The 12,543-nt window shown below is 33.2% G+C and overlaps 1 pseudogene; it reads left to right on the top strand.

Moving 5' to 3' along the window:
• The first annotated feature begins 7,780 nt into the window (after positions 1–7,780).
• Positions 7,781–9,370, top strand: LOC149553204 (cytochrome P450 750A1 pseudogene; annotated as a pseudogene).
• Positions 9,371–12,543: the final 3,173 nt, after the last annotated feature.

Below are 12,543 nucleotides of genomic sequence, written 5' to 3' on the forward strand. Positions count from 1 at the left end.
ATAACAATGCATCATTACAAATATGAAATAGTCATCATTAAAAACATCATCTCACATTACTATGAAATGAATTTTATTTTTTAATTATGAATCATTAAAGCATCATTAATGCACTAGCAACCATAGTCATTAAACAACACATGAAATATAGTCAACCAAGTAATCATCATTGATATATCACTAATCCAAGTCATGAAATAATATCCTTGAAACTAACACGTCCATGAAATAGGCATAAAGTGTTTGGTAAATATAATGGAAAAGAAAGCTATAGGTGGGCACTACACTCCACTCTAAAATTTTAAGAATTTTCCCTCCTTTGAAAGGATTGGAAACATATTTAAGGGCACAAACCAATCAAGAAAGAGGCTAAGAAAGAAAATACCCTTGAAAAACCCTGCCATAACTAAACAAGATAGCTCCAAGATAAATTCTAGGCCTCATCCCAAATATAAGGTAACCAGAAGGAACTACAGGGAACAAAAAGAAGAAGAAATATAAAGTGAGGATAAAACCAAAGATATAGAGGAAGACAACCCTTTTCTCTCCAAGATTTCAGACATGTTAAAAAATGTTACTCCAAATTTTGGAAAGTTTGAGAATGTCAAACATGGAACGATCAACTCATTGGTTAGGATGGGCACTCCAGGTAGCTAAGCCCAGGCAGAAAGCATCAAGGGAGAACATGAGGTTACGGATGTGGCGTAGGGGGGAGATGGCATAGGGGGGAGACCATACTCAATAGAAAGAGACTATAGCTAAAAAAGAGAACACCAAGAAGAGGAACTAGGTGGTGGAGAAACTAGAAAATTCCATTGCAAAGTTAGTTAAATTGAACAATGACCTGGAGGATAGGTTCTATAGGGTTGCAAATTTCTCAGTCCACATCATGCACTCAGCAACCACTACACTCTACCTAATGTAAACCAACTAAGATTGGAGGATTAATGATAAGGAGGTGGAGACAAATCATTCCATGTATGGCTTCTTGGATGACGATTGGCTTTGCATGCTGTTGGGAAATTTAAGGAACCATTAATAGTTCCCATGCTGGTTTGGCTATGTTTTGATTTGTTTATTACATTGGTTAGTTATGCTTTGAGCCTCTAGGGCCCTTTTGGTTTTTGTCATTGGATTGTTAGTAGGGTGAATATTTATCTGATGGCCATGTTATTGTATATATTATTAAGACTCTAGATGCTTGTAGTAGTATCTCCTTCATTGTTATGGTTATGTGTAAGTTTTTGAAATTTCAAAAAGGGGTGAGGCAATCTTTTGGTAGTAATTACCAACTGATCTTTGGAAAGTTGGTCTTTTCTATATTGGGCTAGCCCCCATTTTGGCAACTACTAAATTTCAAAAACTTTATAATATAATGAAAGATGAGATATATGAAAATACATATTATAAACAGGAAAGGGAAAGAACATGCAAGGTAAATAGTTCATTTTTTACGAAATAATACAAAGAGATATCATCCCATGGAATCTACAATGATCACAAGATTTAGGGAAATTTTTTTGTTAAATGTTATATCTTGAAATATTTTGTTAGAGATTCATGCAAAATGTGAAGTCCTAGATAATGCAAGTGAATGATTTGATAGAATGTCTAAAAGGCATGTCATGTAAAAAAGAAAATGTACAAAAAGAGTTTTGCAAAGAATTTCACAAAATCTTTGAATTAGTGAAGCATTATGGACTAGTCATAACAGTGTAAGATTTGTATAAAATCATTATAGACACATCATAACCTTGTGATCTTTGTCTATGATCTCACTAGTAGAAGATGGTTGCAATATTTAAATTGTGTGAGTAATCCATACTGCATTACATAGATATTGATTAATAGGTCTAGGGCTGATATTTATCTAATGGCCATGCTTTTGTATATTGTCAAGACTTTGGATGCTTACGGCAGTATCTAATTCAATCTAATGGTTATGGGTAATTTTTTGAAATTTCAAAAGTGGGTGAGGAAATCTTCTAGTAGTAATTACCGACTGATCTTGAAATAATTTCTCTTTTTTGTATTGGGCCAGCTCCTATTTTGGCTACTATGTAATTTCAAAAAACTTTATAGTACAATGAAAGTTGAGATATATGAAAATATGTATTATAAACAAGTAAGGGAAAGAACATGAAAGGTAAAGAGTTCATGTTTTTGCAAAATGCTACAAAGAGATATCATCTTATGGAATGTACAACGATCACAATATTTAGGGAGATATTTTGTTAAAAATTATATCTTGAAATATTTTGTTAGAGATTCATGCAAAATGTGAAATTTTAGATCATGCAACTGAATGATATGATAGAATGTCCAAAAGGTGTATCATGTAAAAGAAATGTGTACTAAAATATTTTTGCTAAGAATTTCACTAAATCTTTCAATTAGTGAAGCATTATGGACTAATCATAATAGTGTAAGCTATGCATATATTCATTATAGACACATCATAACCTTGTGATCTTTGTCTATTATCTGATTAGTAGAAGAGGGTTTCAATATTTCAATTGTGCGAGTAATCCATATTGCATTCCATACACATTGATTAATATGTCTATGCCAATTAGACATGTGCTAGTTGTGTGGGCATATATTCTTGGCGTTATTTATGTATATAGATCAAGGATTTGCAACTCAAAAGTTTTAGGTCTATCATAGATATGCTATAAGCATGCAAATTATATTATACTCTCATATATATGTAGAAGTGGCCAGGCATCTGTTATAAATAGTTAAATTGTTGAAAGTGCAAAACTAATTTTTTTAAAAATAGAGTTAAACTAATGAACACATACAATATGTATACTTGCTAAAGCATATATTTCAACTTACAATAGATTCAACTATTGCACCATTTTTTTGGGTACAAATACTAGTTATAACTTTTTATGATTACTCAAAAAAAATTTAATATTATTGGCCTTCCCACAATTACTAATAAAATTATTTAAAAGATACTCAAATTTATCCTCTTTGGACTCATCTTACATGATGTCAACCTAAGCATTTTTCATCGATAATGTGGAAAACATTTTTATTATTATATTTTATATAATTATTGAACTCCAGTAGTTACATTAGAAATTATAACTATCTTTAGAGGAGGGAGCAGCTTCGACAAGTTAATTAGAGGTTATCTAGGTTATATCAGAAATTATAATTGATTCACCCCCCCCTCTCAGTTACTCTTTCTATATTTCCAACAGAGGTATGCTATTACTACTATTTCCCTATTTTCAACTATTTTTGAAATTAAAAATTAATTTATTTTTCTTTCCTCTTGTTACACTCTACGGATGATTGTATTTGGAATATAAAGAAAAAACATGAGAGCAAAAATTATACAGTGTAGCATCAAGCCTTGATATTCTATCTTTTTAAATTTTATAAAGGCCTAAACTCCAAAATTCTAAGCATTTTCCCACCTTTGAAAATTACAGATGAGAAAATTAATGTCCTAGATGTTTAAAATATTAGAAATACAATTGAGGGCACAAACTTAATTAATTGCACTCAGGGGCCACTACGCTCTACCTAATGCAAACAAACAAAGACTGAGGGATTGATGATAAGAAAGTGGAGACAGATTGTGCCCTATATGGCTTCCTAGCTAACAATTGGCTTTGTCTACTATTGAAAAATTTGATGAACCACTTATGGTTCCCTCGTTGGCGTGGTTATGTTTTGTTTTGTTTATTATGTATCTTTATTATAATTTGAGCCTATGAGCCCCTTTTGGTTTTTGTCTTTGGACTGATAGAAGGGCCATGCTTTTGTACATTCTTAAGACTTTGGATGCTTATGGTAGTATCTACTTCACTCTTATGGTTATGGGTAATTTTTTGAAATTTCAAAAGTGGGTGAGGCAATCTTCTAGTAGTAATTACTAACTAATCCTCGGCAGTTGCTCTTTTTTATATTGGGCCAGCCCTAATTTTGGCTACTACTTAATTTCAATAAAAATTATAACAGAATGAAAGATGAGATATATGAAAATACATATTATAAACAAGAATGGGAAAGAGCATGAAAAGGTAAAGAGTTCATTTTTTAACAAAATCCTACAAAGAGATATCATCTCATGGAATGTATAATGATCACAACATTTAGGGAGATTTTTTTGTTAAATATTATATCTTGATATATTTTGTTAGAGATTCATGCAAAATGTGAAGTTTTAGATAATGCAAGTGAATGATTTGATAGAATATCTAAAAGATGTGTCATGTAAAAAAAAAGTGTGTACAAAAAGAGTTTTGCAAAGAAATTCATTAAATCTTTCAATTATTGAAGCATTATGGACTATTATAATAGTGTAAGCTTTGTATAGAATTATTTCTGAAATAATGAATGAATTTATTTTCCTTTCCTCCTATTGCACTCTATGGATGATTATTTTTGGAGTATAAGGGGAAAACATGAGAGTAAAAATTATACAGTGTACCATCAAGCCTTGATATTCTATCTTTTTAAATTTTATAAAGGCCTATACTCCAAAATTCTAAACATTTTCCCTACTTTGAAAGTTACTACTCAAATCTCATCTCCCCTTACTAAACCCATTACCAAAGAGGACCCTATAACAATAACCAAAAAAATTACAGAAGAGAAAATTGAAGTCCTAGATCTTGAAAATATTGGAAATATAATTAAGGGCACAAACATAATTAATTGCACTCAGCGGCCACTACACTTTACCTAATGCAAACCAACAAAGACTTGGGGATTACTGATAAGAAGGTGGAGACAAACTGTGCCCTATATGGCTTCTTGGCTGACAATTGGGCTATGGTGTGGTTATGTTTTGTTTTATTTATTATGTTGCTTTGTTATACTTTGAGCCTATGGGCCCCTTTTGGTTTTCTTCTTTGGACTGATAGTAGAGCTGATATTTATCTGATGGCCATGTTTTTGTATAGTGTTAAGACTCTAGATGCTTATGGTAGTATCTACTTTTTTGTTATGGTTACGGGTAATTTTTTGAAAATTTGAAAGCGGGCAAGGCAATCTTTTGGTAGTAATTACCAATTGATCCTCGGTAGTTGCTCTTTTCTATATTGGGCTAGGCTCCATTTTGGCTACTACTTAATTTCAATAAAAATTATAATAGAATGAAACATGAGATATATGAAAATACATATAATAAACAAGAAAGATAAATAGCATGAAAAGGTAAAAAGTTCATTTTTTAACAAAATCCTACAAAGAGATATCATCTCATGGAATGTACAACGATCACAACATTCAGGGAGATTTTTTGTTAAATATTATATCTTGATATATTTTATTAGAGATTCATGCAAAATGTGAAGTTTTAGAGAATGCAAGTGAATGATTTGATAGAATGTCTAAAAGGTGTTTCATGTAAAAAAAATGTGTACAAAAAGAGTTTTGCAAAGAATTTCATTAATTCTTTCAATTAGTGAAGCATTATGGGTCCTATCAATTAGTGTCCCTCAATAGACCCCAGACCCTCAAGCATTGAGTTACCCTAGACTAGTTACTCTAATCCCTAGACCCTCAACGTGACACATGTGGAACTAGAGAACCCTCTCAAGATGATGAGGCGAACCAGTCATACTATCAACTTATTCCCATCCTTAGCCTATACAAAAACTCAAGGCATCCTTAGGCTATTACTATTATTTCCCTATTTTGAACTATTTTTCAAATAATTTTTATTTTATTTTCCTTTCTTCCTATTACACTCTATGGACGATTGTATTTGGAATATAAGGAAAAAAACATGAGAGCAAAAATTATACAGTGTACCATCAAGCCTTGATATTCTATCTTTTTAAATTTTATAAGGGCCTACACTCCAAAATTCTAAGCATTTTCCCTCCTTGAAAATTACTACTCAAATCTAGTCTCCCTCTACTAAACCCATTACCAAAAAGGACCCCATAGCAACAACCAGAAAAATTATAGAAGAGAAAATTGAAGTCCTAGATGTTGAAAATATTGGAAATATAATTGAGGGCACAAACTTAATTAATTGCACTCAACGGCCACTACGCTCTACCTAATGCAAACAAACAAAGACTGGGGGATTGATGATAAGAAGGTGGAGACAAACTGTGCCCTATATGGCTTCCTAGCTGACAATTGGCTTTTCCTACTATTGGAAAATCTGATGAACCACTGACGGTTCCCTTGCTGGTGTGGTTATGTTTTGTTTTGTTTATTATGTTGCTTTGTTATACTTTGAGCCTATGAGCCCCTTTTGGTTTCTTCCTTTGGATTGATATAAGGGCTAATATTGATCTGATGGCCATGCTTTTGTACATTGTTAAGACTCTGGATGCTTATGGTAGTATCTACTTCACTCTTATGGTTATGGGTAATTTTTTGAAATTTCAAAAGTGGGTGAGGCAATCTTCTGGTAGTAATTACCAATTGATCCTCAACAGTTGCTCTTTTTTGTATTGGGCCAGCCCCCATTTTGGCTACTACTTAATTTCAATTTAAAAATTATAACAGAATGAAAGATAAGATATATGAAAATACATATTATAAACAAGAAAGGAAAAGAGCATGAATAGGTAAAGGGTTCATTTTTTAACAAAATCCTACAAAGAGATATAATCTCATGGAAATCACAACATTTAGGGAGTTTTTATTAAATAATATAGCTTGATATACTTTGTTAGAGATTCATACGAAATGTGAAGTTTTAGATAATGCAAGTGAATGATTTGATAGAATGTTTAAAAGGTGTGTCATGTAAGAAAAATGTGTACAAAAAGATTTTTCCAAAGAATTCCATTAAATCTTTCAATTATTGAAGCATTATGGACTATCATAACAGTGTAAGCTTTGTAAAATATCATTATGGACACATCAGAACCTTGTGATCTTTGTCTATGATCTAATTAGTAGAAGAGGGTCGCAATATTTCAATTGTTTTTAGTGACCCATATTGCATTACATAGACATTGATTAATAGGTCTATGCCAATTAGACACGTGCTACTTGTGTGGGCGTATTTTCTTGGCGTTATTTATGGATATAGGTTGAGCATTTGCAACTCAATTTTTTTACGTCTATCATAGATATGCTATAAGCATGCAAGTTATATATTATACTCTCATATATATGTAGAAGTGGCTAGGTGTTTGTTGTAAATAGTGAAATCATTGAAAGTGCAAAACCAAAAGAACTCTTAAAAAGAGTTAAACTGATGAAAACATACAATATATACTTGTTAAAACATATATTAACTGACAATCTATTTAACCATTGCACAATCTTTTTTTGTTTTGGTACAAATACTAGTTATACCTTTTTGTGATTAATCAAACAAGATTTAATATTATTGAGCTCCCCACAATATCTAATAAAAGTATTGAAAAGATGCTCAAATTTGTCCCCTTTGGACTCATCTTACATGATGTCAACCTAAGCACAATGTGGAAAACATTTTTTATTATTATATTTTATATAACTATTAATCTCCGAAAGTATCGGGAGGGTGGAAGAAATGGAAGTTAAACATAAATTATTGTTAGAATATATTAATTGTAGTTATAAAACCATTAAATTCGTTTACTTTTTCTTAATATTTTGTTTTTCATGTGATGCAGTCGGTAACATGTATTCATTCATTTTTTAAACAGTGAATGCAAGACAGAAGATGGATCATTCTGGCCATCGATTCAAGTGTGACTATTACTAAGCAGAGCTAAACAATGTCTCATCTCAAAAACGAAAAGCAATATAAATAGGCGGAACACATACCGCAACTCATCAGTGTTCCATTTCTCGGAGGATGGCTTGGCTAGAGTATGAGGCCGTCGCCATAGGATTTGGGACCCTCTTTGTTCTCTACTGTTTTGTGTATAAGGTGAAGAGTAATGGCAGAAAATTGAAGTTGCCTCCAGGACCACGTCCATGGCCTCTCATAGGAAATCTCCATGTCTTGGGAAGCCTCCCTCATCAGTCTCTTGCAACATTGTCAAAGAAATACGGACAAATTATGTTTCTCCGTTTGGGCTCCGTCCCCACTATTGTCGTGTCCTCTCCTGCCATGGCGCAAGAGTTCCTGAAAACTCATGATATGTCTTTTGCAAGCAGACCCAGGTGCACTTTCGGGAAATACATATGCTATGATCATACAGACATGGCTTTCAGCCCCTACGGAGAGTCATGGAGGCAGATTAGAAAGCTATGCACGGTTGAGCTGCTCACAGTGAAAAGAATCGAGTCTTTTAGATTCGTGAGAGAGGAAGAAGTTTCTGCCATGATCGCCTCCACCTGGGAAGAGAGCGGGCATGGGGCGCGGTGCGTTGATGTGAACAAGAGACTCTCGTCCCTGACACAAAATGTCACCTGCAGAATGTTTGCCAGTAGAACGTACTCTGACAATGACTTGGTTGGAGGGTTAAGCTTCAAACAAATGATTGACGAGATATTCTATGTGGCCGGTGCATTTCCAATTGGGGATTTAATTCCTTCTCTTGACTGGCTCGACTTGCAAGGGCTCCGTGCTCGCAACCAGGCCATTCACAAAATATTCGACGCATTTGCTGAGAAAGTAATTGACGAGCACGTGTTGGATGAAGGAAAACGGGACGTTAAAGATTTCGTAGACGTGATGCTCGAAAAGGCCGCGACGGAGGGCCAGAAAGTCTCACGCGTCGACATTAAAGCCATGATTCTGGTAAGTCTCAGAAACTTTCACAAGTCTTAGCTACTGAATATTGTTCAAACTATTCCATTTTTCTCGCAGGATATTTTAAGTGGGGGAATGGAAACATCGGTGACAATGCTAGAATGGGCAGTGAGTGAACTGCTGAGGAATCCTGCAACGCTGGCACGTGTACACGAAGAGATGGACCGTGTGTTAGGCAGAAGTGGCAGATTAAAGGAGAGTGACGTCGAGAAGCTCGAATACTTGGGATGCGTGGTGAAAGAAACTTTCCGACTTCATCCGCCGCTTCCTCTGCTCATTCCGCATGAATCCACGGACGGGTGCAGCGTGGGAGGATATTTCATTCCGCCGAAGACGAGGCTGCTTGTGAATGTGTGGGCGCTGGGAAGGGACGAGAACGTGTGGAAAGATGCTCATCAGTTTAAGCCAGAGAGGTTTATGGGGAGTAAAAAGGACGTGAAAGGTCAGGACTTCGATTTGCTGCCATTCGGATCAGGAAGAAGAGGGTGCCCTGGGATGACCATGGGTCTTTCTATCAGTGAGTTCGCACTGGCTCAGCTCATTTATTGCTTTGATTGGACTGTAGAGGGCGAGGTTGATATGGCTGAACACTTTGGAATCACTGTGCCCAGGAAGACCCACTTATTTGCCTACCCTAAATGGAGGCTCGCTACAGAATATCCCGCTCATGCTGCAAGTACTATATGATATGATGCTTCTCTTTCTAAGGTTTACAAACTTCAGCTGTTTAGTGTGTGCTTTGGAGATTATAATAATAATTTCATGCTCATATATATAGAAGGGCAGGAGGTAATGTTTTCACTAGACCTATTCTATTAGTTGATGTGATGTGATGTAGTCTTATCTCTAGGGAGCTAATGTTTTCACTAGGCCTATTCTATTAGTTGATGTGATGTGATGTGATGTAGCCTTATCTTAAGTCTTGAATGGAAAAAACTAATTCTGAAATCTCACCACATGACTTCTCCATTTAATATTTTTTAAATTTAGATTTTATAGTTACAAGTTTTTATATAGATTTTAAATTATATGTGACCTATCTGGAAATTGATATTCTTTACAAAAAAAATTTGAAGTACTTGCATGGTAGGACCGAAAGCAAATATTGGACGAGGGACAGTATTGTGGGGAGCATGATATTGAATATTTCAATAGAATATTTATTATGTTTGGAATTTTAGATAAATTAAAGTGCTAAAATTGAAAATATGGAAACAAGCTTGGCTTGTGAGATTAATGTATTCTGAAAAATAAATATTTAATTAAATGTATTATTTTAAGAATTTATCCATAACTCATAAAATATTGTCTATTTCTTGTCACCTTAAGATACATGCCCTTGTATGTCATAGTGATGTTATCAACATGAAAGAAACATAAAACTAATCTCTTTTCTTATACAATTTTTTTTTTAAAAATTATAAATTTGATGCCATTTTTTATATTGGTCTAGGTTTTGTTAGTAGGAATGCAATCATAAAGCTCATTCTAAGTTACAAATCTTTTAAAGTCTTCAATGGACCTTGGAAGGGAAATTTTTCATCTCAAATTCTCATATTCATGTAACCCCACATTAATATACCCACCAAGGAAAATAGGAATATGTTTCAAATAATTTATTGAAAGGGCTCAAAAATTTTGCTAACTATTTCTTGAGGATGGTGTTGTTGGGACTATACATATTAAAAATCCAAAATGACAAAGGGGATTTTAATGATTTCGCAATACCCAACTATCAATTATCCCTATAAGCCAACATATCAATGCTTACTAAAGATTTGTTCTTAAAAACCACTAACTCCCCAAAAGCCCCTTTAACATGAATAATTGAAAACCTCCATTTAGGCCAAATATCAAGAATGAGTCCAGAGCATTGGAAGCAATTCTAGTGTCTTGAAGAAGTATAATGTCATTATCAAAAAAATGAGTTGACGCTTCATTATGTGTCTCTTATTATGGGTATTGATACTCCAAATATGTTAGGGTTATTCTCACTTTTAAACCTAGGATGAATGAGCAACAAATTGCTAGCAAATGGAAATGAGTTCAATATAGACGTATGAGGAGATTATTCTTTGATAAATAATAATGACTTTCATATCATGGAGGAGAATTTTTATTCCCCACTCTTGGTTTACTTGATAGTTTATGACTTGACAGGTATTTCCCAATGTTACTTTTTGGTGCTTTATGTTTTCTTTTATATTCATGGATCTTGAGTTGTAGCTAGATGGTTCTAGAGGATTCATTATAAGAGATGGATAGTATGGTTATCTTCTTAAAATGTATTCTCATTTATACTGATATTAGGCAATGATAGTGAGATGATTTAATGAAATAGGAAATTGAGTTGTTTTAATCCTCTATGAGAGGCTTACATCCATATAGATTCATGATATCATGCTATGTTTGATCTATTTAGGTTGGACCATTTTTGATGTTGTTGTGGCTTTTCTCTTGGGGTTGTGAATGGGAGCATACCTAGCATAGTTTACATTTCAAGGTGTTTTTGTAAGGACATGCTACATGCTTGTGATTTGTAGGTTTTCCCTTTGGTCTTGTTTATCTTCTAACGTTGTGTTATGAGACATTTTTGAGTTGTCGTGGCCACATATTTGTGGTCATATGTTATCATTTGTACTTTATGATTGTTTGTTGATAACATGGTGATTCCTTTATCTCTATTCTTCGTTGCACGTGTAGAACATGGGAGAATTGTGGAGACTAGATGACAGAAATGTTACTTGTGATGGTTTTTGTACATGATTTGTATCACTTTATGGATTTTCCTTGGTATTACATGGCCACAGTTTCCTTATGTTGTTATTAGTAGACTTTGTATGCCTTTGATATTTCAAATTTTACATTACCCATGCACTGGGACTTGTTGTATTTACTTGGTCTTCATTGATTAGTTCACATATGGAAATTTAGGTTGCAATTTATGGGTTGGTTGTGTCATCGGTATGAGTTTATTTATGTTGGATACCTTTGAGGTATGAGTGATTTGATGGGTTATAATTTTCTATGGATGCTATTTCCAATCTTGTGGATTAATTTTTTGAATTGGAGCAATCAATTTGGTTGTTGTTATCACTAAGATCTTATGGTTATGTTGTTTCAAAATATGTATAGTTGGAGCATGAGAGCATGCATTGAGATTTATGTGCTGTCAGGGATTGTTGTGATGATATAGTTTCATTAGACATTTGAATCCTATAAGGTGTTTGTTAAGTGGGTGATTTTTGTGATAAGGCAACTCAACATTAGGATACTTTATTGGTTTTTTATTTACACATTTTTGGAACATGATAAGTGAGGCAAAATCTTCCACAAGAAAAAACTTCCACAATGATAGACTGGTAGCAAAAAAAATAGAAAAGCTTTGTTTTTAATGTAAGAGTTGTGCTTAAAGGAAGTTTCTAAATAAGTTTTAAATACATTGAATGAAGACACTTTAGAAATTCTTTTAATATACTTTTAAGTTAGGTTTGATAGATACATGTTCTTATATATACATTTTAAATTATATGTGACCTATGTAGAAATTGATATTCATTAAATTTTTTAATTTTTTAATAAAATATTTTAAATTAAAAGTTATAGTAAACTTTTCTTAAATATATTTAATAGTAAATCTAATCTTTAAGCAAAAAATTTTAGGTGAAATATATATTTCCATTTTTTAGCAATTCGTATTATTCTCCAGTCACTAAAATAAAATACAGTATAGAAATTACATTAAAGCAACTCTTTTTAGTTTAATGCACATCTCTTGCTTTAAAATGTGTGATTTAATATATTTGTAATCTAATTTAATAGATACTGAAGTTAGGGGAACATCATATCCATTAGAATCT

This window comes from Cupressus sempervirens, chromosome 6 (genome assembly GCF_028749045.1).
Source record: "Cupressus sempervirens isolate cs-2001-9-10 chromosome 6, ASM2874904v1, whole genome shotgun sequence".
Classification (NCBI taxonomy): Eukaryota; Viridiplantae; Streptophyta; class Pinopsida; order Cupressales; family Cupressaceae; genus Cupressus; species Cupressus sempervirens.